At 41.6% G+C, this 25,771-nt stretch overlaps 1 protein-coding gene across 4 annotated transcripts in view; it reads left to right on the forward strand.

Moving 5' to 3' along the window:
* Positions 1-25,771, forward strand: part of bnc2 (basonuclin zinc finger protein 2) — a 174,338-nt gene that overhangs the window by 53,433 nt on the left and 95,134 nt on the right. The window contains exons 2-3 of one of the 4 annotated variants that reach the window (XM_085409720.1): positions 15,484-15,578; positions 15,823-15,879. The exons of 2 other annotated variants lie outside the window; for them this stretch is intronic. The gene's annotated coding sequence lies outside the window, so the exon portion shown is untranslated. The remainder of the gene's footprint in view (positions 1-15,483; positions 15,579-15,822; positions 15,880-25,771) is intronic. One more of the 4 variants, XM_085409722.1, reaches the window with a different exon arrangement.

The raw sequence follows: 25,771 nt of genomic DNA on the forward strand, positions 1-25,771 counted from the left end.
CCTTCTTCCTCCTCTCTGTGCCACCGCATCAGAGGCAGAAAGGGGATATTGCGAATGACACGGGCAAATCAGCTGTAAATGGGCACTAATTTGATTGACATCTGGGCTGCTGTCACCGAGGTGGGCGAGGACAGGGCCCAGCCAGCAGACATCAAGCGGCATTTACCCAGTGCACAAAAAGCCAGCTTTCAACTAAATCACTTCTTGTCCACTGGGCCCTCCCTCCATGTCCCCCTTCCCCTTCTCCTTCACTCCTCCTGTATCTCCCTCCCCAGCTCCCGCCACCCACCACCAACCAACTCGCCAGATTCTAATTGCGTGTGTCCTTCCTCTCAGTGCAATTTTCCCATTACCGCCACAAGAACAGCCACACAGCTCATCTGAAGCGAGGTTGTCTCCGAAATATGTAGCGCCAGGTTAACCCTTCAGTAGCTGCAGAGAGCCACCCATGAACACGGGCTACATGGCGGAGAGAGGAAGTGTGTTGTGATGTCTGAGCTTTAAAAAATACTCGTCATTCAAACCAGTTTTGCACATGCAGGACACATAAACTCTTCAACTCTAGTTTATTTTTTGCAGCTTGGTTAATCCAGTTTCATAATGAAATAAAAGCCTAACTTCTTTATTTTCTCCTTTTTTCTTCCCCCCTTATGTGTCTCCTCCTGCCTCTCATTTCTAAAGGTAAGTTTCTATTTTCCTTTTGTTCTCCCAGCAGATGCGTCAGTGATAGGCCCACAGAGCTCACTACTGTTAACTCTCATGCTAAGTTAAGCATAGCTGAAAGGCACTGTGCAAAGGCAATGTGCATGTTGACTTACAGGCCATACACACACTCATCACAGCATATTTAATTCAGAGCATCATGTGTTTCTCTCTTCTCCTTCCCTTACTTTTTTATTTATGTCTGTGATGTTGGATTGTGCCAACAGCAATGCCAAGGGCAAACAGCAGATGCTCCCGTGGCAATGAGATGCTTAGAACTGCTGTGTCATTACAGCACACACGATTCATAAATGTGTGGCAATTTTCTCACGTGCACTCAGTCCCTAAACTTTTTGAGACATTACCGTGAGGGAATATGTGACAGCACAAATCACATTTATAGACAGAAAGAAACACGGATGTAGCTTCCGGGTTGGAAAAATTAAGCGTTCCGTATGAAGGCCACCGGATGGCGATAGCTGTGGTTGCAAAAAGACTTTTGGCCCTATAGAAGTGTGTGCAAAATTCAGCTTTCCAACTTGACTTCTGTAAACACTTTTGTGCAGATTTTAATGTCTGAGTCACTCATTTTTGGTTCATACTGAATAAAGTTTTTTGCCTGTTTTGTAAATCTTGGTCACTTCACATTAAAAGCTAGGATTATCTAGTATGAAACTATATATTCACCACAACTCATCATCCAGTGGGTTGTGATATTAGAGATGGCAATGACGAAAACGCTAAAAACGTGAAATCAGAAACCAGTGGATGATGTCACAGTAGCTACATCAATCTTTTATACTGTCTATGATTTTAACCTGCCCAACAACCAAGTTCTTGTAATGTGTAATTGAGGCAATTTGTGAATTGAGCAGTTAAGTGTCCACACGGAGGAAGTGAGAGTGCTGATGAGGTTGATATCATGTCTCATAAAAATCATAAGGACACAAAAATCCAAAGATGAAGAAGAACTAAGCAAGACTTAATGGACAAGTTAAACAAACAGCCATAAAAAAGTTTTATGTGCATTTTAGAGCAATATGAAACTGTTAATCATATTCCTTGATAATTAAATCTCGGGTTCTGTTGGTTTAGTGCTACTGCTGTCTGTTGGGCTGCAGCCCCCCCTTGGCAGAGGCGTAACGTCTTTGAACCAACGAGTAACTTCAGTTGTACATTATTAAAACAAGAATGATCTGTTTGATCAACTAGTATTTCTGCTGCTCGCTAACAAGTCCAGTATAATGTCTATTATAGGGTACGACAAGGACACCAAGAAAAATATGTAAACGGACAGAAGACAAAATTTTGGAACTTCTGCTGCTAAGCCTAGATCCTGAAATCGTCTGGTAATTTAATTTATGACCAAATTATAAACCACCTTCATGACTTGCTTCCTGGCAATTTGGTGACATTTCCCAGAGGTTCTGAAAGAGATGTGTATTAGAAGACTGCCATCCAAAAGCTTTTTATCTGCACAAAGGTTTTTTTTTTTAGATTGTTTACATGTTAGATAGCTATTAGAGTGATGGGCTTTATCGGAAAAATTACATCCACCAGCGTCAGTAAATCACAACCACGAGGCTTGTAAAATGACCACTGCACTTTTTGTCCAGCATTCTAGTCTTAGCCCGACTGTAATATTCCAGGGAATCAATAAATAGAGAGTTGATTTATTTTGGAGAAAAAACATCCCTTATTTCAAAATAAATGAACTTACCCAGCCCACCAACTTCCTGTCCACATCTTCATCCAAAAAACACGAGGTCAGCGGTGAGAGGAGATAAAGCTGCATGCTTCATTGCCTGCTTGCCAGCATTTCTGCAAAACCACCAGGTGAAAGACTACCTGAACCCTCATTGTTAATTGGACCAGAAATAGACCTGCAGCTGAAATAATTGATGGGCAATTACATGAGGCTACTGTTATATGTGGACACACCAGAGGTGGGACCAAGTCATTGTTTTGCAAGTCTCAAGTAAGTCTCAAGTCTTTATCCTCAAGTCTCAAGTCAAGTCTCAAGTAATGTCAGGCAAGTCAGAGTCGAGTCTCAAGTCACTGGTGTAAAAGTCCGAGTCAAGTCACAAGTCTGAAACTTTGAATTTCAAGTCCTTTCGAGTCTTTAAAAAAAACAAACGAAAAAATAATGTTGCAGTTATGCTAAATGTAAATATTAGACCATGTAATTTTAAAATCTGTGTTTTTCTCAACACATACAAAATAGTGAACTTAGAAAATATACACAAATTGTGAAATTGCACCTCTTTAAAATGCAGCTCAATTAAACCTAGCTCCAAGAATAATTTTCACCGACCGTTCTGAGATAAGCTGCATGTTATTCTTGGATGCGGTTGTAGGACCGGCTTTAAAATCGCATGACAAAAATATCATACACATTAAAAAAAACTGTATCACCAACGTAGCCTGGAAAACATTTGCTAGTTAGATGAAGTCAGCTATCTCATCTTAGCATATTTATATGCATATTTATAATTATACTGTTCTTGGAGTGAGTGCATACACTCATGAAGTTTAGTAACTTCCGGTCACTGCAACAAGCCCAGGTACAGTTTACCGACGGATGGGTGCAGGACCTTGAAATGCACCGTGTAGAACGAAAGACCATCGTACGTATCATAAGTTTACCAGTCTCACAAATCGTCTTCATAAATACACATTCGTTAACCGTTTATTAATATAACCTTTGAGCTCAACGGTAATTAATTAGTAGTGGAAATAATTTCTGGTAGCATCACAGAAATGTAGCAGTGACAATAATATTGTATGCTGTAATCGTACTGGGCAATTAGTGATACAAAAAACCTGTTTTATCCTGTGAATAAAAGTATGTGTTTTTGTCAGTGTACCATAATAACAGAAGCGAAACGCAATATTGTGTCAGGATAATTTACTATTTATGCACAATAAACAAAGGAGCATAGCGCGACAATTTCTGTTCAGCGCCAGACTTGCTTGTAACCTATATCACCAATTATGTTAAGAAAAATGACGCATTAACTACAACAGCAGACTGACCTTTGTGTAAATGCTTGGAGCAGACTAACCTGTGAGCTGGAGTGTTCTAGGACGTTATATTTGATCTTTGAATGGCTGCAATCCAGTCGCCTCTTTGTTACTTCGGAAACATGGCTCGAACAATTTCTCTTCCACGACGTAATCCGATAACAACCGATCTCTTTACCCGTCGGCTTCCCGTGGCTGTCATGCGACCGGCTATTGCAGTTAATAATACAACAGCTTCTTGACATTTTTGTGTTTCTTTTTATCGCTGTGTGACTGATTTTAATTGAAAGCCTGCGTGCGCTAGTACCGCTTGCCACGAGTTCCCAGAATCCTTTGCGGTTCTACCCGTGAATGACGTCACATTTTCAATCTCTATATAATATGCATGTTAAATTTTATATTTGGGGTGAAATATCAAGTCTTTTCAAGTAAACCGGTTCAAGTCCAATTCAAGTCCCAAGTCATTGGTGTAAAAGTCCAAGTCAAGTCACAAGTCTTAGAACATTTTTTCAAGTCAAGTCTAAAGTCATAAAATTAATGACTCGAGTCTGACTCGAGTCCAAGTCATGTGACTCGAGTCCACACCTCTGGGACACACGCTAAATGCATTTACCTGCAAGCTCAGTAATTACCAGGTGGAAAAAGAAGCAGGTATCCCTCATACTCGCCTCACACAAGAAGACTACCTTGAAGGGGAAATCGGACAAATGTAGGGATTGTTTTGATTTTTATAGGCTAAGCCACCAAACTTTTTGATTGCACCTCATCTAAACATACAATTCTGTATGTCAAGAATATACATTTACATAAACAGTAAGCAGATTACTATACACATGAAATATTTCTACATTAATGGGAACGCTTGAGCTTCAGTGGCAACAACTCAACACTGTTAAGTCCTTTGCTGAGGTCAGGGAAAGATCATCACCAGTATCAATTGCCAGTGTGAAGGGATGGAGAAAGCAACTGTTCGGTCTATCTGACATCCCTGTGTGGGTGTCGCTCCTATGTCATCATAGGAATGCCTTCCTTAATGTAAAACTCTCTTCTGTAACAAATGGTAAGCCTTTCTATTGTTTTCTTTATTAATTTATACAATATAATAAATATATTATCAAGTTAGGTTTCCTGTTAGCCAAATTAAGGTTGCCCATGTTGGTTATTTTAGAAATAGTTCTTAAAAGCATTAGCTAACTTTTTGGCTATCGCTAACTGAATGTTCAGACGTCATAGGTCTTGTTGCGATGTTGATCTTGGACCAGCATTGTCATAATAACGTACCCACCCTGCCTTGTTCTCATGTGGAATCTGTCTCTCTTTACCATCTCACTTGATTTTTCCTTCTTTGTTCTAGTTATTATCCCCACAGTTGCTAAAGCAGAGGTGTCAAACCTGTTTTAGCTCAAAGGCCACTTAGAAACCAGTTTCATCTCAAGTGTTCTGGATCCGTAAAACAATTTTTTCCATTACTTCAGTGGAAGTAAGTACAAGTGTGCTCTGAAAATAGATGATGAACAGTCCATAATGTTTTAAGGAAATGCACACAATCCCAGTATCTGTGCTTTTACACATCCTCTTAATCTGTTGATGGCAGAGACACCATAAGTGCAACTCCTTAGCCCCTCGCCATTTCCTGTGTGGTGTGGTAGGCTATTCCTAAATATGTAATGTCTTTGTCATCTTTGTCAAACTAGGAGTTTGGAAAACCACTCTCGTGATATGAGCCATTCTTAAACAATTTGCAAACAGCTGCCTCGGTTGAAAAATAGAGTAAGTCTAAAAACGATTCTCTTCTTCTCCATAAATTTTTCAACTGTGCAAAGCCATGCTTTTGTCAGATCAGACGCTTTGGTGGTTCTGGTCTGTGCGTCGCATGTGTGACCCCCACTATGCTAACAGGCTTTGATGCTTGAATGTGAACAAATATGTTACTTTGGACCACTTGCTTTTGTTTAACTGGTCATTCTGCATGTTTATTGATATGCATGAGCCCACATGAACTTGTATTTGATATTTTTTTTTGGTTTGTTTTGTTATGGGTTAAGAGTGCTAGCAAAGTTTAAGGTAACAGATTGCATTTTTGTTATTGCAATATGATGCATTCATTTTGCAATTCGAGTACCAAATGTTTGGTTACTAAAAAAAAAAGAAGTATTACTGTCTGTATTTTACTGAATTCTCCCGTTTTCCTGGGTATAACTGTAAAGCAATTAATTACAAGCCTTCATGGGTTTGTCGCAGTGTGGCTGCTGCCAGTCCAAGTCAGGCTGTGATTGTTTGGAGATGGGTTGACTCCCACCAGGCAACTTGATCGGTGACTGATTGCAACTATATGGAATCTCAGAATTCCTAGTCACAAGGAGGGCACCGTATGATTTATAAATGGGCCACACTTACACAGAGATGGCAGACAGGATGACCTTTATGTCATGAAACTGCAACAGCAAATTGTGCGTGCGTCCATTACAAGAAATTGCAAAGAATTCTACTTTAAATTTCACGAAGCAATTATGGAATTATGTCGCCGAGCTGCAGCTCATGAAAGGTAGTGTCTAGTTTTTAACAGAGCTAAAGGGGTCACGCCAAGCTCAAAAATCGTTAACCATTTACCTTTTTTGCGGCGGTAATCTCATAATGTGACACATTACTTTTAACACTGGATGCTAAGATTAAAATAGCATTGCTCAAACAACACTCCGCACCAGTTTTGCCCTTTGAAGAGAAAGGTTTGCAAAAAACCTTGTCGTGTTAGCCCTAACACTGGCCCCTATCACATCTAAGAGCATTACTTATATGACACGTGCTTCATTACTGGAAGATAAAAAATAGGGGAGGCAGTTTGGACTGGAGGACAGGAGGAAACAACCTTACAGATACACACATAAATATATTTACAGACACACACATGCCATTAAAGGAATAAAACCATGTTTCAGCTTTGTAGAAACTGTCTAATATGTTTAATACTCTGATTTTTTTTTCAAGAGAGCTGGAACAGATAAATCCGGGATGTGAGCGAGCAAGAAAACAAGGTTGTCCATTAGTCAGCCGCTGTGATAGCCTAAAGAAGCCACCCCTGGCCCTTAATGGTTTCTCTGCAATAATTGCTACACTACCTCCTCTGTTCCTATTCACTGCTACATGACATGCTTTCACTGGAGCCACTGCCGTGCATGTCCACATCCCAGTTCTAGTCAAAGCATCCCTGAGGAGCATTGTGCTTTACACGTGTTGCTCTAATAGACAGGGTCCAGGTAAAGATGGGAGTGAAAAGAAAGGGCTTTTTTTGCTGCCTCAGTCTCTTTCCCGCCCTCTACTGCATTTCTTTAGCCCTCTCTTCTCCTCTCTTGGCTGCAAGCTTTATTGATGCGTAAAGTAAGCTGTATTCATGTACACAAGTTAGAGGCTCTCAACGTGTGAAGGGCCATGTTTCTCCCGTGCGCTCTTCAGAAAACACAGGAGTACATCTAATGGTTTGGATAAGCTAAATGTTTTGGAGACTTTTCAGGTTTCTTGGTAAAATTCTGACCCCTTTGTCTGCCGTCGCACTCTGAAATAGCCTACTTCTCTCACACCTTGTGTCACTGTGAGGGTCCTTATACTTATGCGATGCGTATGTGTTTGTGTATATGTGTGTGACAGAAAGAGAGAGAGTGAGAGACAGGATGAGAAAATTGAGAGAGAGATGAATAGAGAGTCTCACAGGTCCTCCAACTCAGCCCAGGTTAATGGAAACCATTATCACACACAGCCACTCTGTCTGTACAATCAGAGCCTCTCTCTCTCTCTCTCTGAGGGAGGCACTTTGTCACACACACACACACACACACACACACACACACACACACACACACACACACACACACAGTGAATATATTTGTGCCGTATTCTTCAACCCTCCCTTCTTGTTTAGCTTCCTACTGTTCGAGCTGCTCCTCAGCATGTGCAGGAGAGGCTAATTGTTTTAGCATGTATCTGCCTGTCTTATTTGGGGCACAAAGGCACACTAGGGGTCATTTTACTGACAATACACAGAAACTGTTAGCTTGCAGCTCCAAGTCAAAATCCCCACTTTTTCTTTTGTTCTTCTCAACAGTTTTTTTCTCTTTCCGAAACCTGGAAATGCTTTCATATCAAGCAGCGAAAGCGGCCCAACAAACAGATTTTCTTCTTAAACAGCAAGTAGATTTGCCTGCTACATTTGCTGTGAGGCACAAGGCAGCATCAAAGATTTAGTGATATGTGAGGCATGCTTAAATGAGCCTACCAGCTGTTTTCTGTTGAAAAATCTGGACAGCTTTTGTTTGTCTATTTTTGTGCCATTAAGACTGTAAAAAAATGTAGCAATGTTTTTAAAAAAGAAAGATATAAAATCCGCCCACAGTGGCATTATCACTAAAAAGGCAGTCTATCGAGTACACTGGTTGCAGTGTACTAAATGACAATGTTAAAACAGTATAAAAGGAGCACAAGTACAGGTAAACTCAGACTGAATTATTACCTGAATGTGCAGCTTCTCTCAGCGTTACAGAGCTTTATGAGCGTTCCGGCCCATTTTTTAGCACTCTGGCCAGCCCACAGCTTTACAGTTTTGTTTAAGTCGTTTTAAGCTTCAGCAGGCAGCTGTTTTCAGTGAAAGGGCTGTAAAAATCTCATGTTCTGCACTTAACCTGATCAGCTCCAAACAGAAGGCAGTTAGCGACTAGCTAGCAAACACAGTAAAGCATTTAGCGGTTACAGAGTGAAAGAAACACCAATATTGGATTAACAGTCACCAGAAGCATGATTCTGAATGGATGACAAGTTGTCTCTGTAACTGCAGGGTGCACAGAAAAGCAACCGCTTGCTAACCATTTCTTTATATTGAATTAAAGGGTGATGACATTGTTTTTACAGCGTTTTTTTTTTTTCTTTTCTTTTTTTCAAATGACCCTCTGATTCACTCACAGTTAGTATGCTGCTTCTGGCAAATAATGTGTGTTATTTCTATGAATTTTCCACATTTCACATGACATTCTTTGTCATTACATGACATGCACAATGTTTATGGTTAGGATAAGGGTCGGAGCAAAGGAGTTATTCATCACACCACATGTGGTATTGTGCAGAAGTCTTGAGCTGCCCCTTATTTCCTTTTATTTTACTTCGAAGAAACTAGATGTTGCTGTGATTTTTTTAAGGTGGTTCTGAGCAATATTTCTCCAGGCTTACTGAAGGTTTATCCAAAAAAATTTCTTGGGCATTGACTGCTTTTTTACTCATTTTCAGTCCAGTCTTTTTTGAGAATTTATTAAAAATGTTTGATAATCCACTTAATACTGAGCTATGAATTGTTCAAGCATAAAAGAGGCATCTGACTCAAGAGAACAAGTGTTCTAGTATCTGCACATAACAGGAAAATTAGATAAGACCCAGTTTTGAATTGTACCTTTAGACACTTTGTTACTGGCCTGTCGCAAAACACATAAATTGATCCCATTTGTTTAGTTGAATATATAAAAAAATGCCAAAGATAACAGTTTGACAGGCATAAAAGTTTATTTTTGTACCAACAAGATTTCCAAAGACTTGCTGAAAAATTGACACACCCCAGTATGGTGTGCACTGTATCCTTAAAAAGTTTGGGGAAAGTTCAGAAGTGGAAGACAAAAAAAGATGGCAGCTCTAACAAACACCTATAGCAGACTAACAGTATCTGAATATCATGTCCTTAAGAAGCTACATTTTGCTGCTCCCTTATTCATAAAAGTTCATAGCAGATAGCTTTGCATATTTGATTTGGCAGATTTTTGTCCTGGATACCCTTCCTAATGTAACCCCAAAGTCATGTGCTTAAGAAATAGGAATAACTTTAACACAAAAACTGACACGGGACATGAAAAATGTATCTTTATCAGTTGATCCATACTTTGTATAGTATTGGATTGCAGACAGTAAAGGTCAGTGTCACTAGGAAGAAAGGAAAAACGAAAGAAAGCTGCATTGGTGTAAAACCAGGACTCACACTCACTCGAGCTTAAGTACTTTTGCGTGCACTGTTGCGCACTTGGGAATCAGCGCCCTGCTCCCCATCTGTACACAGCGTGTGCTCTTTGAATGTGTGCATACGGACACATGGCACTGTGTTTTTGTTGATCACGTCTCAATCAGAGAGGACTTGACCCATCGCAGAAGCCACATTATTGCATTCTAAACACACATCCACACTTCAGCACGCACGCATGTAGAGACACGCACACAAAGCGGTAACCCTGCATTCCCCTGTAAACAGTTTACAGCCCCTTCCCTCTCCCTTATGCAGACACAGGCCAAAGCGTCAGTGTTGTGTTCAGCTAATCCCACTGTTTAGCCTTTGTTGGCGGCCTCTAGCAAGGACTCTGCAGCTTATGTCCTGAGGGGGGAAAAAAACCAGTCTTTCATTTGCATGCATATGTGAGTTTGTCGCACACATTAAAGGCCTCCCCTTTACCTCACCGTGCCGCACTAAACTTCATCTATATAAATCTTAAAGTTTGTTTGGGTTCTGTCTCTCCTCCACGAACCCGTCTGCCCCTTTGCAGCCCCATTTGTTTAGCTAAGCATGTGCTTGTTTTCTTGCCATTCTCTCCTTGATTGAGATTGACCCCAACATCTTCACAGCCTCACACACACTGACACACACACACAGCTCCTGACTGTGTATAGACACCGTGTGGTTTTGGCTTGCTTTGTGCAGCAACAGCCCAAGGTAGGAAATGCTGTTTAGATTAAGTGTGTTCTGATGTCCTTTCAGGCCTTGTTCCTGCTGGATCACTCCCCGTTTGTACCACAAGCCTCTCTAACACTACACACGGAAACACCAGCGGTTTAGGGTTAAGCACAGGACACAGGAGTTTACTGTTGCAGGGCTACATCTTCTGCGTTACTCTCATTCATGGAAACATTATGCATGTTTTTGTGTTTATAGCAATGTTCAAGTGCTTATCTTTTGGCTGTATATTCAAACGTTTCTAACGCAGTCTTTCTTTATTGTGTTTTCTGACTGAACAGCTCAAATAAAATCGCGTTTTACATATGTGTGGGTTCTGAACCTGAATTATTTTCATGTTATTTCCTTGGAGGTGCTCGTTACTGCCAGGCACTGAAGTCCAGCCAACTAGGGCACCTAAATAACAGCTATCAGAAGAAAGGAACAGATATCTGATGCCTGCTCTATGTTTTATTAGTGGAGAAAAGGAAAGATTTGTGTCCATTAAGTCAGTGTGGGCTCCAGATTCTCTCTCAACAGGCAGTCTTTAGCTGTTAATTTTTTCCACATAATCAAAAAAACAAAGAAAAGAGGCCTCGGTAGGTGATGTGTGCGGGAAGGGGCACTCGTCAGGATCTAAGGGATCTGTTGTATTTAGCCGGAGTATTGGTGTCAGACATTGACATAAGCTTGGTGTGAGTGCCTTTTGTTTTTAGCTGTTTTTCTGTGATGAAATCCAACTTTTTCTGACTGTGCCTTTCCATTTGATCAGCCACACTATGAGTGAAAGAACAACTTGAGAAAAAAGATGCAGATTTTCAATTAACTGCCACATCTATTTTTTTATGTCTTAATCTTCCCAATAGAAAATAGCCTAAATATCTAATGGAAAATAAGACATATCTTATAAGGCACTCCGGAGATTTAGTGTGCCTCTGCAGTGAAGCGGGGGGGATTCCCAGGAAACAGATTAAAAAGGTAAAATGTCCAAAATTAAAGCAGTGAGGGTGACATGTGATATTATTCTTTAGTAGGATTAAGGTTTGAAAATACTGTATTGCTCTATTCCCACAGTGCAACAAATATTTAGTCGAGTCTTAATGCTAAGTGACCCTGATGACAACTGTGGAGTTGTTTTCTCAGACTTCCCGGAACTACAGTAGTGCATCGTTGTGTTTCAGACTTTCCAAATCACATAAACTGTAATGTAATTAGCTGAAGACACAGCAATAACGTCTCAAATAAAGAGCAGGAACAAAATTAGGGAAAATTACATTTAGAAAAGTCCTGAAGCTGTTAAATTAGGCCTTATTTTGAAAGGTCCTAGCTCATAGTTAATCTAAATCTGATCTAATCATTTAATGTAAATAAGAGTGTTTAAATAATCTTATCGTTATTGCTCTTCAGTTTATCCTCTTTTATGATTCAGTGTCAGCTATTATATTGTTTCACAGTATTTTTGATAATCTTCACCATTTCTTCACATTCTTCTTCCTAGCGGTTTATATCCTGTGATGCAGGGTCCACTATTTTGCATGCCTTCCTCCACTTCTTCTTTGCATAACACTCCACTGACCTGACACCACTTCATCCATGCTGTGTTGACACGGAGTCTGGCGTCTGGTAGAGTTTCGCAGTCCGAGGTGACAAGGGACCCGAGGTACTTGAATTGGGCAGCTTTAGTCAGCGGCTCGCGATCAATAGTAATGGTACTGTTGGTCTGGGGGCCGCATTCAAGGTACTCAGTCTTCTTGATGTTCAGGCGCATGCTGTTTTTGGAGAGCCGGTCTTTCCACGCTTGTGTTTGGGTTTGCAGGGTTGGGCAGTTTTCTGTTTCTGATAGGCACACATCATCTGCATACAGGAGGCTCCATGGATGTGGTGATTGCAGATCAGCCGTCGTGGTGTCCATATAGAGGGTGAACAGCAGGGGCGAGAGGGCCGGGCCCTGGTCGACGCCAACGGTAATCGGGAAGGCTGGTGATGTTCCCGCTGAACATCGGACCATGCTTGTGACATTACGATAGAGCAGCTGAGTCCATTTCACATAAGCTTCCAGGGCACCATGAGCTCATAGTGATCGCCAAATCAGCTCGCGGGGGACCCGATCGAATGCCTTTTCCAGATCTGGGAAGACCATGTGTACCATTTTTTCAGATTATTTATAAAATTATCTACCCTAAGTTCAAAGTGCAAATCTTTTATTGACCTTTTTTTACAGCTATCTATTCCACTGCCTACCTATGCTGTTGTTAAAGCTGCTATCATTTGAATTCTTACCTATCTGTTTATTTATTGTTTTTATTTATAGAGTAGGATATACTCCTTTATTTGCTCTTTCATTCTAATGCTTTACTCTTTATGTTAGTTTTCATGCACCAAGTACAACAGTGCTTGACAATAATGACCAAAAAACTTACCTTTTCTTATCACAAGAACCATTTTTAGCAAATGTTTATGTCAGACAAGGGGCTCATCTGTAGTGAAGGTTAAAAAAAGTTTAAGAGAGAAAAGTACTTGATGAAATAACACAAATTTAAAAAAAAAATGGGGATGGGAGCCACTTTTCTCAGTAGGTACTGCTTTTTCTGTGTGTATGTGGGGAAGTTGCTGGGTAAAAGTGTGTGATACGGATGTGCAGCAATGACACCTCCCTTGCTTTACTTGTCTCAGTGGTCCCAGCATTATTACCAATACCACCGCAGTACACTCCCTTATCTACAGTGGGAACTGATACAGCAACAGCCGCTACTTACGGGGCACACAAATATATCCACACAGCGCTCAGCAATCTGCAGCAGCGATCCCTGTGGGTCCTCTTCGATGATGCTGGAGTCGGCAGCGTGTGTTGTGGCAGAGGGATGATAGACGTGAAGTTACTTTGGATCAAATATCAAATCTTGTGCAGCGGTTAATGTTCACACTTGGATAATGAACTATTTGGTCACATCCGTGGATCCCAAAAGATCTGATCAAGTCAGGAGAGGGCAGTCAAGTCCTTCTGTCTGTTTTTGCAATTTACACACACACACACACACACACACACACACACACACACACACACACACACACACACACACACACACACACACACACACACACACACACACACTGCATACACACCTGCACTGCATACACACATTCCACTTGACTGGAAATCTTCAAGTAACCCCACGTGCCTTTGATTTGTGAGCTCAGCCAATTTGGTCGTACAGGCTCATGATCATTGAAAGTTACTGCTCAGGTGGGGCCAATGGATGTATGGGCGAACGTGTGTGTGCGTGCACTTGTGTTTCTGCGTATGCGTGTGGGCACACTTTGTGTCTGCCATTCAGTTTAGTGGCTGAACACATCTGTTCAACTTGCCATGTTAACATTCTCAAGTGGTCTTAGTCACATTAACGCTTTGAACCTCAAAGACTCATGCACTCAGACGTGGTCCATCTGCTATTTAAACTCCAGCAGAACCCAGTAAAGTTTAGATTCATTTTTATGTAGTTGACTCCTTTTCTGTGCCGGTTAAATTCTCCGAGCAGCTAGGGACTTTTACACCTGGTAAAGTGGTTGTAACCTGTTTAAATGGCAGAGCTGATTTCCTCTTTAAACTACTCACATTCAAAATATTTCCCTCCCTTCTAACCTCCTAAGTCTTCCGTCCCTCCTTCCATCTAAACCATACAAATCAATTATTACCCCACCCCCAGCCCCTTTTCCCTCAGTTTTCCTTCCTGCCTGGCTTGCGCTGTTCTTTGTTTGTGTTTAAATGATGAAAGTTGATTTATGTTATGTAGTGCATGGGAGTCTAATGCAGCCACAACCACATGTAGTTATATGCCTAATGTTGTATGTTGTCTTTTGGCAGCAGAGCAGAGGTTGACTATTGTTTCCCCTTTCAGACATGCTCCTATTAATCATGAGTGTGTGTGTCCAGGAGTGTGTATTTGCCACTAAGAAAGAGTTTAAATAATACTCAGTGCATGGTGAAAGGCCCGGACATACATCAAACCAGGACCTTTGCCGTTCATGTGATACAAGGGGACACACGAGAAGAAAATGTAGGACTGAGCTACTGTGTTATTTTATCTCAATAAACAGTATAAAAATTAACGGTTGTGTAGTGGGTAATATTGTTAACTCACAGAAAGAAGATCCTGGTGTCAAATCCACCTGCAGGGCTGACACACCCCTCTTTGAAGCTTGCATGCTCTCCTCATGTCTGGGTTACCCCCGGCTACTCCAGCTTCCTCCCACTGTCAGAAGACATGTGTTGGGTTAACTAGTGATTCTAATTTGGCCGTAGGTGTGAATGCAAGTGTGAACGCTTGTCTGTCTCTTTATGTTGGCCCTGGTTAGATGGGTGACCCATCCACTCTGCATTCCCCTCTCACCTCACCATCCCGAACTGAATAAGCAGAAGAAAACAGATGAATGGAAATGAAAAGTGAATTTAAATAAAATCCCAGAAAATCTCTTTAATATTTATGGACATAAATTACTTACAATTTCTTACAAAGCACTTTAAGTACCTTGAAATGCACAGGCCTGTTTAAAATAAGTCATCTAAACAGTTTGGAAGTCACTCATTACTAAGTCCACATTTCATTAATGCTAACGATTTGCCTAATGGTGTTGCTCTCATATTAATAACTGACTATGGAATGTTTCATATTAACATCACACATGGACGCCAGCAGGGTGCTTGAAAAGACGTTTGAACCGTGGTTACAGTAACAATATTATCAACGGAAACTTAAAAGTCTTTTAGTTACAATATAATTAGCTGAACTCTTGACAACATAATGGAATAAACACTTCCTGCCCTAATGAGTGATCCATGTAACCAACGCTTGATCACAAGCCTACACTGCAGGCTACCTAAACAAATCTCAAATCATATTTGTTAAACAGGCTTTCTCTTCCCAAACTTTGAGCTTTTTCTTCTCCAAATTTTAGCCTCAGACACACACACACAGAAACTTGTGAAAACATTAACAGTGGTGTTGCTTACTGCAGTCTTTCTGTGATCACAGGTGTAGGTCATTTTGTGCAGCATGAAAGCCTGATCTTGCCTAAGGTCCCTAAATGTGTCGGGGGAGCTGTGCTAGCAGAGGATATTCATTCACAGGTGACACCTGGAAAACTGGAAATAATGTCAGTTTGAGAAAAATCATCATTATTTATCAGTTGCATGCTCCTTTCAAACTAAATTTGGTGTTTGTGTGCTTTGCCAGTTCGTTGTGACCTGCAGTTTCCCATAACACCTCTCTCTGCATAGTTTTGTGAAACTAGGTTTATCTATATAGGTTATGAGCTGAATCACATGGCCAGTTTACAGTCCCCAGTATAATGTGTATGTCTTTGTCTGCCAGAGTACCCAGACAGAAAGGCCCAGCCAACTGGTGGATTCAAACCCAGGACCCTCTTTGGTATGAGTCAACTATGCTGACCACCACACCACTGTTCCACCCTATTTCCTTTTTACCTCTGTGGCTTAAACCTACTTATAGTACAATTCAAGCACGGTCGCCCGTCCTTTGTCCGGCTTTGAGCTGGATTAACAGAATACTCTGCTAAAATGCTCCTTGTTTCGGGGACAAGCAAGTACCTTGCTAAAGTGCCTCATCCTCTTAATCGAGAGCTGCTATCCACCGTATTATGCTTAATGACGAGCTCCATGAAAACTGAGTTCAATGGTTAAATAAATTGACACTTTTAGTACATGCATTTATCTGTTGTAAATGATGTTTTTTCTTTTTTCATACTGGTAGATGTCCCACATCTGCTTTTACAATGTTAACTGCGCGTGTGCATATAGATGTGTGTATATGTGTGTGGAAGAGTCCTATATGGAAGCAATTACTGGCAGTGAGGGCCCTCAGACACCCACAGTGCCTCTCACTATGGCCCAAACGGAATGTATCTCCCTCCCCCTTTTTTCTTTCTGTCTCTCCTTCCCTGTCTTTTTTTGCTACCTCTCTCTTTCTGTACCTCTTTCTCTTTCCTCTTTTCCCTCACTGGATTAAATTACTTTCGTATGAGTCCCAACAAAAGGGCAAGGTGAAACCCCTTTCTATTTCTTTTATTTATTTATTTATTTTTATTGGGAACAATTCCTCCCCACCGCTCTCCCTGCAACCATATTTTAATTCAAATCACACATTACCAATTTGTGCAAACAAGCCCTGAAAATACCAGCACTAATTAGAGTAAACCGTGCATGTGTGCACTTACATGCGTGCATGCTCAATGTAAAGCCAGTTACTAGTTAGTATGCACAGCCAGAGCCATGTAGGATGTAAGTTTTTTGGGAGGTCTCTGCGTCTAGTGGGCCGCTGTCGTCTACCTGTTTGAGTGTGAGAGCGTGTGGACATGTGACTTTTTGCATAGATAATCTGGTTTTTCAGAAGATCCTAATTCAGAATTTAATGCTTGAAAACCAGAAGAAATCGAATTAGTGGTGAAGCATCCACTGAAAAAAAAACAACCCACAGATAAACTGGCAGCAGGCAGTGACAGGATTGCAGTTGTCAGGGTTTGGCAAATCGTTGTCACTCCCTCTCTTGTTACAGTAATGCAAAGCTCAATGAAGGAATATCGTCAGGCCTGCCAGCAGTTTCAATTCCTACGTCTGTGGGAACTGTGAAGTCGGAATTTGCCATGTGTATATCCCTCCAAACTGACTCTAAATGAGATAAATAAGTTCAGACTAAATTGGCAGCTCACGTCCAAAGTGATTACTCTTCCCTTAATGTCTCTTCATTGGAATGGGAGAAGACTTGGCCTGCACGAGAATAGCACGGGTGTGGCAAGGCGGTCTTTTCCAACACAAAGAAGTGACGAGTGATGGCAGCCAGAGTTTACTTGTCAAGGTTTTTATACACTCACACACACATACACACACACGCAGCATTCTCATATGCTAACTCCGTCCTCTTCAAACAGTTAGTCTCTCACTCCACACTCCTTCAAACTTGGCCTGCAAAGGAGCCTTACATTCCCTTCCCATGAGTCCTAGTGTGGCTAGTCAGCAGAAGGACCCCAGATTGCGCTGGCTGCACCGCCGCCTGCCTCGTTTGGGAGCGTGCCTGGGCCCTTCGTTTCAGTAACCTTGGTTTGCCCCCTCTGTTTGTGAATTCCTGTCGCTCCAATAGGACCACACTGTCCCCAGCAAAATGCTTTCTGGCAGTGGGCAGCTGGACGGACTGGTGGGAAAGTGAAGTGGAAGCTCAGATTGTCTTCCAGGCAAATAAATAAGGCTCGATTGTAGTTTTTCAACCGCAAGTTATTAAACGGCATTGTTTCGACGAAAATTAAAACAAAGGAGAAAAGAGGTTGGGAGTCACAAATCAGCGATGCCATTGTAGATGCAATTAATAATCACGGGAAGCTCAGAGAGCACGTCTAATCTTATCAGATCACTGGCATTTTCTCCTTTACTTTGATATCATATGTTTGGTCCTTGAAGTTGAACTAAGAGTTTTGATTGGTTGCAATAGCTCTCTCACATCCTGTGGCGGTGTTTTGTGTCTGCCAGCACCCAGACTCTGGAGTGTTTAGCCTTCACTGCTAGTTCTGCTGTCTAAGGAATTTCATGGGCTAAGTAATTTTTAGTTATGTCTCCCCCCAGCCCTCTCTCTCTTTGTTTCTTTACACTCTTCCACTCCTTCTTGCTCAAAATCATAGTTATTTGTGGCGTGGCGCTGGGTAGTTTGTGGTTTGCAGAATGGCTGTATTATTCCTGTATTAAGTATCTAGTGTTTCACTTCAGTGTTATAAGAGGCTTCCCTGGCTCAAAATATCAGATTACCTAAAATCATGTAAATATCAGTATCCTCCGTACAGTTTTTCAATAATGCGTTTTAGTGCTGATACTGTTTGGAGAGATCTATAACACCGTCTCATTTAAAAAAGGAACTCCAGTGATTATACAAAGATCTTGTGGAGTAGTGCTGCATATGTGGTAAAGGACTACTGAACTGTCAGTGGATTTGCATTGGTGGAGGTGCCAGATTTTGAGGAGGAAGAAAAAAAATGAAATAACAAAGATGATGTCTCTGGCTCTGAGGCACTTTTATTAAAAACACTCCATGCAACCCTAAGTTTTTGACTTATGTGTACCAGGCTATTCTGAGTCAATAACATGTCATATTTCATGCTGGAGAGAAAATGTTCACAATGGACATTTGTATATGAAATATTTATGCAAATAAGTGTAATAATAAGTAAATTGCTAATTCGCAGAGTAAATTTTAAATAAAACAATATTATTGTAAGTAATCATCTAAGTCTTAAAATTGTTACCTGTAAATGCAATTTATGGTTTTTTATGACTTGTTGCTTCATCAAATTTAGTTCTTTACAAATACACTAAACCACAAGTGCCCAGCATCACCTACAAGTACCAAGTACCAAACAATTTAGTGTTATTCATGTCCGTGTTCTGAAGATTTATTTTATAGTCATATTGGTTCATATACTCTGGTAATTAAGACAGTTTAAGCCTGAAATTATAGCAAAAAAGTTTTTCTGGCTGTTGATGGTGTTTTTTCATATATGATACATAAAAACAAAAAATAAATAAAAACATAAAGTGATTCTAATAAAATGAATTGAGCATGTTGAATAAACCTTTATAAAAGCAAAATTTGATTTTTGAAATTTAAAAGTCTGCCCCCCCCCAAAAAAAGACAAAAACAATGAAGTTACAAAAAAAGGGCAACATTTTCAAATAAATTATTATTGTGTTATATTTTCCCACTTTAATAATCGTCTTTAGATTAAGTAAGTAAAGATTTACTGATAAACATCATTATAACATATCCGTTGGTTATCCGTTCTCAATCTGCCTGTCTGCCCACATCAGTGCAGGTTCTTCCTCCTGTCTGTTTGCTTGACACTCCACTGTGTCACAGTGCTACTAATGGCCATTGCTGAGCCAGCCACTTTCTAAATGACACCCTCCTCCGCTCAATACAGCTGCTCTGCAGTTACACGCTCACTCTTCTCCCCCCTTTTTTTCTCCCTCCCTACTGTCTCCGCTGACTTCCTCTCATGTACAACGCAGTGGCTCCCCTCTCTCACGAGGAAGAAAAGCAGTTTCTTGTCAATTATCTCTCAATATTTTCTACTCAACATGCCTCTTGATGAAAGATCGTCATGTTGTATGGTGCACACGTCCTTTTATACATCACATATCAGTGGCTGGATAACTGACAGTGTGTGACTGGAGCGTCTTCTCCCCGCTGATTGCAGCGCACCCACCAACACAATGATTCGTTCATTCATCACCCCCCACCCCCCCACCCCTCATGCGTGCACACACGCACACACACACACACGCACACACACACATGCACACACACACATGCACACAAACAGTTCTCGTTCTCTGCCTTCTTTTATCTCTTTTTCCCCTCCTCACAAAACATCACCTTTCTCTCCTTTTAATCATCTTCATCTCGTTGCATGTGTGTGTGTGTGTGTGTGTGTGTGTGTGTCTCTGTGTGTGTGAGAGCAGCAGAGGGTGGTGTAGCACATTTCCTCTACTGCAAGCTATACTAAGGATGTATGGAAGCCAAATTGAGTTTGGCCTTAGTTTGACTAGAGCAACCTTGCCAACCTAAATCCTGGATCGACACACACATGATCACTCTCATTCTTTCCCACATATCAGCTCTCCCACTTCCGCATACCCCAGGTGCCACTCGGATTTAATGTAGCTCAAATGACTTTATTAACTCTCAAAGGAAAAAGAACAAAAAAACAGTAGTGCTTGTGATGACTGAAGCATTCATCTTTTGTTGCCTCTGACTTTGTCTTTACAGGGACCACACACACAGACACACGCTCATGAACGTGCGCCCTCAAAGTTCATTGGTTAATCAGCCAGGGGTTCCAGCATCCTAAAAGATGGTGGTGGCAACATTTTGGCACTGGCAGCTCATAACTGGATTGCTGTAATTATTCATTGGGAGAGTGATGCCTTCCAGGGGCTGAAGATTGATTAGGTTTGATACGCGACTTAGTGTAATCTGTCTTTGACCACGGCTCCTGTCCAAATTGGCAGGAATAATAAAAAAGAGCGCAAGTTATTTTTAAAAAGGAAAGAGAAGCGAGCGAGCAAATGAAAATGGAGGTGGGTGGACAAAGGGAAGAGAGAAAGATTGAGGCATATCCTGTGTCATGTCTCCTGTGGCGCCCCTTTGCCATACACAAACCATTAATCTGCAAACAACAACAGCCGGGCAACCATTTTGTTTACAGTTGAGCAAGACTCAAGCTAAATAAAGTCATTACAACCTTAAAATACACACCTCTTATTGTCAGCATCGTTGTGTACTCGGTTCAAAGTGTTCCGTGTTTCCAGGCGCATGTGGGTTTTTATTTTATTTTTTCCCCCCTTTGCTTGTTTTGTCGGCCAGACCAGCGCGATCCTCGGTTGTCTCATTTTCCACGACTAAAGTGTGTCTTCAGTTAATCCTCCAGTGTAAGCATGGCAGAACTTAAAAGGCTCTGATTAGGCTGTTGTGTCCCACAGGTTAGCTAGATATAAACTCGTGACACACTCACAGTGCCCATAGATACCCCAGAGACCTCTCTTTGTGTTAATTAAAGGAGTCTCAACTGCAATTAGCAGGCTTTACAATGAACGTACCCACAGATAAACACATACACGAGCACACATATGTGTACACACAGCGATACAGATACATCCAAACTGTGAGTACATTTACGAGCCCACAAACACTGTTTACAGTTGCTTAAGTATCACCATGCCATTGCATTTATTGTTAGGCTAACTACACCAGATTGTCTTCAGTGTCCACTAGTGGTCATAATGATGGGAAAACAAGCGTGACATGGGCTTGAAGCGGCGTTATTCTGTGGGTACAGCTAAAATCTGTTTAACAGATCATAGAAATTTGAAATACTAATAACATTTTCTACTTATATTGGAGTTATAATGCAAAGAATTTAAGTGTGCTAGGCATAAGGATTTGAATCCATGGGTCATTTTAAATCATTTTTAAAATATCCAGAGCCCTGCGACAGACTGGCGACCTGTCCAGGGTGTACCCTGCCTCTCGCCCTATGACAGCTGGGATAGGCTCCAGCGCCCCCCGCGACCCTGAAAAGGAAAAGCGGAAGCGAATGGATGGATGGAATATCCAGTGGCAGTTCATCTTTCCAGGAGCAATGCTCTTTTTTTCCTCACAGAAAAAATAATAGTTTTTTTATTAGGATTCCTTTATGATGATGGTTTTAAATGAAAACATCTGGCAGTGATTTTTGCTTTTTGCAGCATGAATAAAATTATATTCACCTCCATTACGCCTGGTCAAAGCGTTCTCATCCCTGCTGATCAAATATTCCCACACAAGAGGTCGAGAGTTTGTCAGTTGGCTGATTTTCTTTAGTTTCCCCTCACCGGTGAAGTTTAGACACAAAAAGTGCAGGCTTAGGGCGATCCGGTGCTTTTAAACGTGCCACCAATTGATTCTTTACAAGTGTGCGTATGTTATGAGTTGGGAGTGAGAGATAATCATGTGCACTGATGCCAAAGGACACTTTGTCCGTGCCTCTTTGACACAAACGCAGAAATGAGAAAAGGCTGGCTTTGTTGGACGCAGAAAATTAGCTGACATTATTTAAAGGCTTTGTTATGTTTCTGTGTGTTTGTCTGGGGATTTTATAATCAGCGCAAATGAACCCTTGGTGCCATTTTTTGTCATTTTACGTCTTATTTTTTGCATATTTTATGTATGAAAGGACACATGAGGAGATGACTTAATAGCAGTGATACAAGTGCTTGTGTAATTTTGTTGCAGCTCTTCAAGCTAAGACTTGAGGAGTTGTGTTGTGCTCCCTGCTAACATGGGAGTCTGGTTCCATGGTGGCCAAATGGCCCATCATCCTGCCGCCTTATGTACCAAATTAGACCTGTGCTCTCCCAGTGTGCTCAAGCCTTGTTCACAGGAAATCAAGGCCAGGTGGAACTTAAGTGAATGAAGTCCTGCTTTGGCACATTCTAGCTGGGGAGATGACCAAGATCGTGGCCCTACCTTCCCCCCCTGGAGCTTGTCAGATGTTGGAAGAGTACACAGACCCACAGAGACACACATAAACACAGGTGCGAATACCTATTTGCTGCAAACTTGCAGTGGATGGGTGCTGTCAACTCTGTGGTGATGCTGCTTAGCCGCTCCACTCCCATATTTACTTATTTATTGGCAGCGATGGCTGCGATGACAGGGCCACTCACTCTCAGAAAGCCTCCCAGGCTCCACGACGTTTTAAGAGCCCCAGGCCTGGTTTGATGATTTTGACGCGAGTTAGCGTGTACTCGAGTTGTCGGGTGCATTCAGGGGGCTAACCGTTCTAATGCGTTTACCCTCCCGCCTTATGAGTGTGTTTGTGTGTCTTGAAGCAAAGTGTCACTTAATAATTTAGCTGCTGGTTTCGTCCCCCTCGCCATCAACCAATCCATTCACAGCCCTTTATGTCTTGCCTCTGGGAATGTGGAGGCCATTCCTCTGCCTCTCTGGGAGTGATTGAACCAGCAGAGACAGGTGACAGAATCTGGTGTGGTGGTGTGTGAGGACAATGTGCGAAAGACTGACTGCATGAGAAAGAGGGCCAGACAGCCGAGCTGTGAACCCAAATGATGGGAGGAAAGAATAAAAAAAGAAAAGTAGCACAAGCTGATTTCTGTAGAAATGGAAGACAAGAACAACAGATGCTCCGAATCTCAACTTAAGTGTGAATACAGCCTCACTCCCATTCTGACCTTAAATTGGTCCTGCGTGTCTAATGTTTTAAAGCAATGAAACACAGACATGCAAGATGGAACACATGCTCATGCATAACGCTGCACACACACACACACACACACACACACACACACAAACACACACAGTCAGGTTTCTGGCCTCTGTGTATGCCAGATGTAGACATGACATATTTTTTCTCTCTCATCAATGTTTTCAGACTAATAGGTTCTTGTTCTCGGTGGAAGTGGTTCTAAGCGAGAGCAGGAATTCAAAGCTTGCATGCCAAACCTGTGGCTATGGTTGTAATAATCAAATAATGTAACTTGGCCACGTGCAAGAATGCGTGTTAATACATGAGAGCTTTCAACAAAGCACCCCAAAGCCAGTGGCCTTCTATATACTTTAATATGACTTCATGTTCACTTAACCCTCCTCTTCTGTGTAATTGAAACCTGATGGTGGAATAATAATCATTTTTTTTATTATTTTTTTTCCTCTTTATGCATTCGCTAAGCTGATTTTTGCCCCGGCTGTGGGATAGTATTCAATTACAAGGGGTTTGGAGGAGGGGAGGGCAGCAACGGGCATTACACTTAGAACCTCTCCACGGGGCTCACAGGAAGAGAAACTAAAATGACTTTTTAATGTGCTGATCGTTTGGTTGGAGCACACATCCTACAGAACTTGAAAAATAAAAAATATATTGCTTCTGAAACTACACTTCCTACTTTTCTCTTCTTTAGACGTGTGGCTAAAAAAAGATGAATGAGAAAGACCAGAGTTAGAGACAGAAGAAGAATTTAACCCAAACTTTTTTTCGTTTTTCTTTTTCCTCAGCAGAAATTCTCTGAAATAAACCTAAAACTTTTCTGCTTGTTTGCCGAATGGCTTTTACTACCACACAATGATTTGTGTGACATTTATTTGGGTGTTTTTTTTGGCGAGGAGCGTCACAAGTGTTTGTGTGTTTGTCGTGGTGTTAGCGGTTATGTTCCTTGTCATGTGTGTGCCATAAATAAAGACTCCCCTGGCTAATGCAACCCACATGTTTTTTGTTCCCACCTCCTTTCTGGATTTGCATTTGTTTTCTGGGGAGTTTTCAGATGGTACACAGGCTTGTTGGACCACGTCTCAGCTTTTGTGAGGTCATCGATTTTTTTCTTTTTCTTTTTCACATCAAAAGCAGCCGTGGACTTCCCTTTTACTCACAAAGGTTAACTGGTATAATGCGTGATTCCCATTACTTCACCACGGAGCAGATGCACAGCTGTGAACTGATGACTTTCCTCAAAACACATTTGCAGACACAGTCATACCCAGGAAGGAGATACTAATAAATAACCACAGCTTTTATATATAATATAATAATTAATTTTAAAATTATCTATTTCAAACCGGTGTATTATTCAGTTGTAAGACCATCACTATCCAACATAAAAATAAACCACAGGTGACCGTGGCAATCAAAGCAAGCACAAAGAGTTTTTTGTACAGGACGTTCTTTACAACTGTTTTCACCTGCTGGCAATAAGAAACTTCCAGCAGCCGCTCACCAACCAGCTGGAAAATACACATATTTCTCTAGCAGCTTGTGGTTATTTCACATCCAATATGGGAGAAAATTCACAAGTGACCATGACATCATGTGAAAGACCTTTATAGGCAGGAGCCTGGCCATGTAGGGCTTTAAATGTAATTAATGAAATACAGATAGGAGTGCTGTTTCCAACACTTTGGTAGGTCCAAAAGTGCCAAAGGAGACAATGTTGAAGGGGCCAAATTTAAATATATGCTGTGGAACTTTTTTTTTTTAAAATCACATCTTGTATGTTCAAAACAAGCCTCCATGTTTTTTTCTTTTATTGCATGGACAGTTGTCTACAATATTTTGGTGGCTTGCCTGACCTATAGTTCACAGAAGTTACATTTTGTTGGTTGACATTCAGCCTGTGGTCAGTGCATATATAGCAAGAAAGAACTGGCCAGTAATTAGTCTGATGGAAACTGTCACGGCTCAACGGCACGAGGGAACAGGGATGGACACAGGCGCAGAAACCAACCCGGAAGCGAGGTGACAGAAAACAAATGATTTATTTCCGCCCACAGGTAAACAAAGGTGAAACACAAAGCGACGCCACCACACTAGTGGCGCGTAGGATTCGTCGGTGATAATGAGGGCGACCTAGACACCTCTAGGAGACGGCTGAACAGCGGGGACAGCGGGGAGGTAGAAACAGGACTAGGTAGGGGCCGGGGGCACTGGAACAAGAGGAGATCACGATCAGAGGGATCCAGCAGACAACCAATAATCCTCCGCAGTTGAATTGAATTGCCTTACTTGGTTTCAGATGGAGGGGACAGGTGGAGCGGAAAACCCGGAAGCGGTCGAGGCGTGGGGAGGCAGGCAGGTGAGCGGTGGGCCGGCAGGCCACGTTGTGTAAGCAGCTGGCGGCCCAGGTCCAGGAGGACGGGAGCGAGGGGAACAAGATCTCCACTCCGGGTGCTATCGATGGGAATAGCAGATACTCAGGCGATGAGTGGTTGAGAG

Source organism: Rhamphochromis longiceps, linkage group LG6 (genome assembly GCF_057381845.1).
Source record: "Rhamphochromis longiceps isolate RC_006_pf linkage group LG6, R_longiceps_female_GT1.1, whole genome shotgun sequence".
NCBI classification, from domain to species: Eukaryota; Metazoa; Chordata; class Actinopteri; order Cichliformes; family Cichlidae; genus Rhamphochromis; species Rhamphochromis longiceps.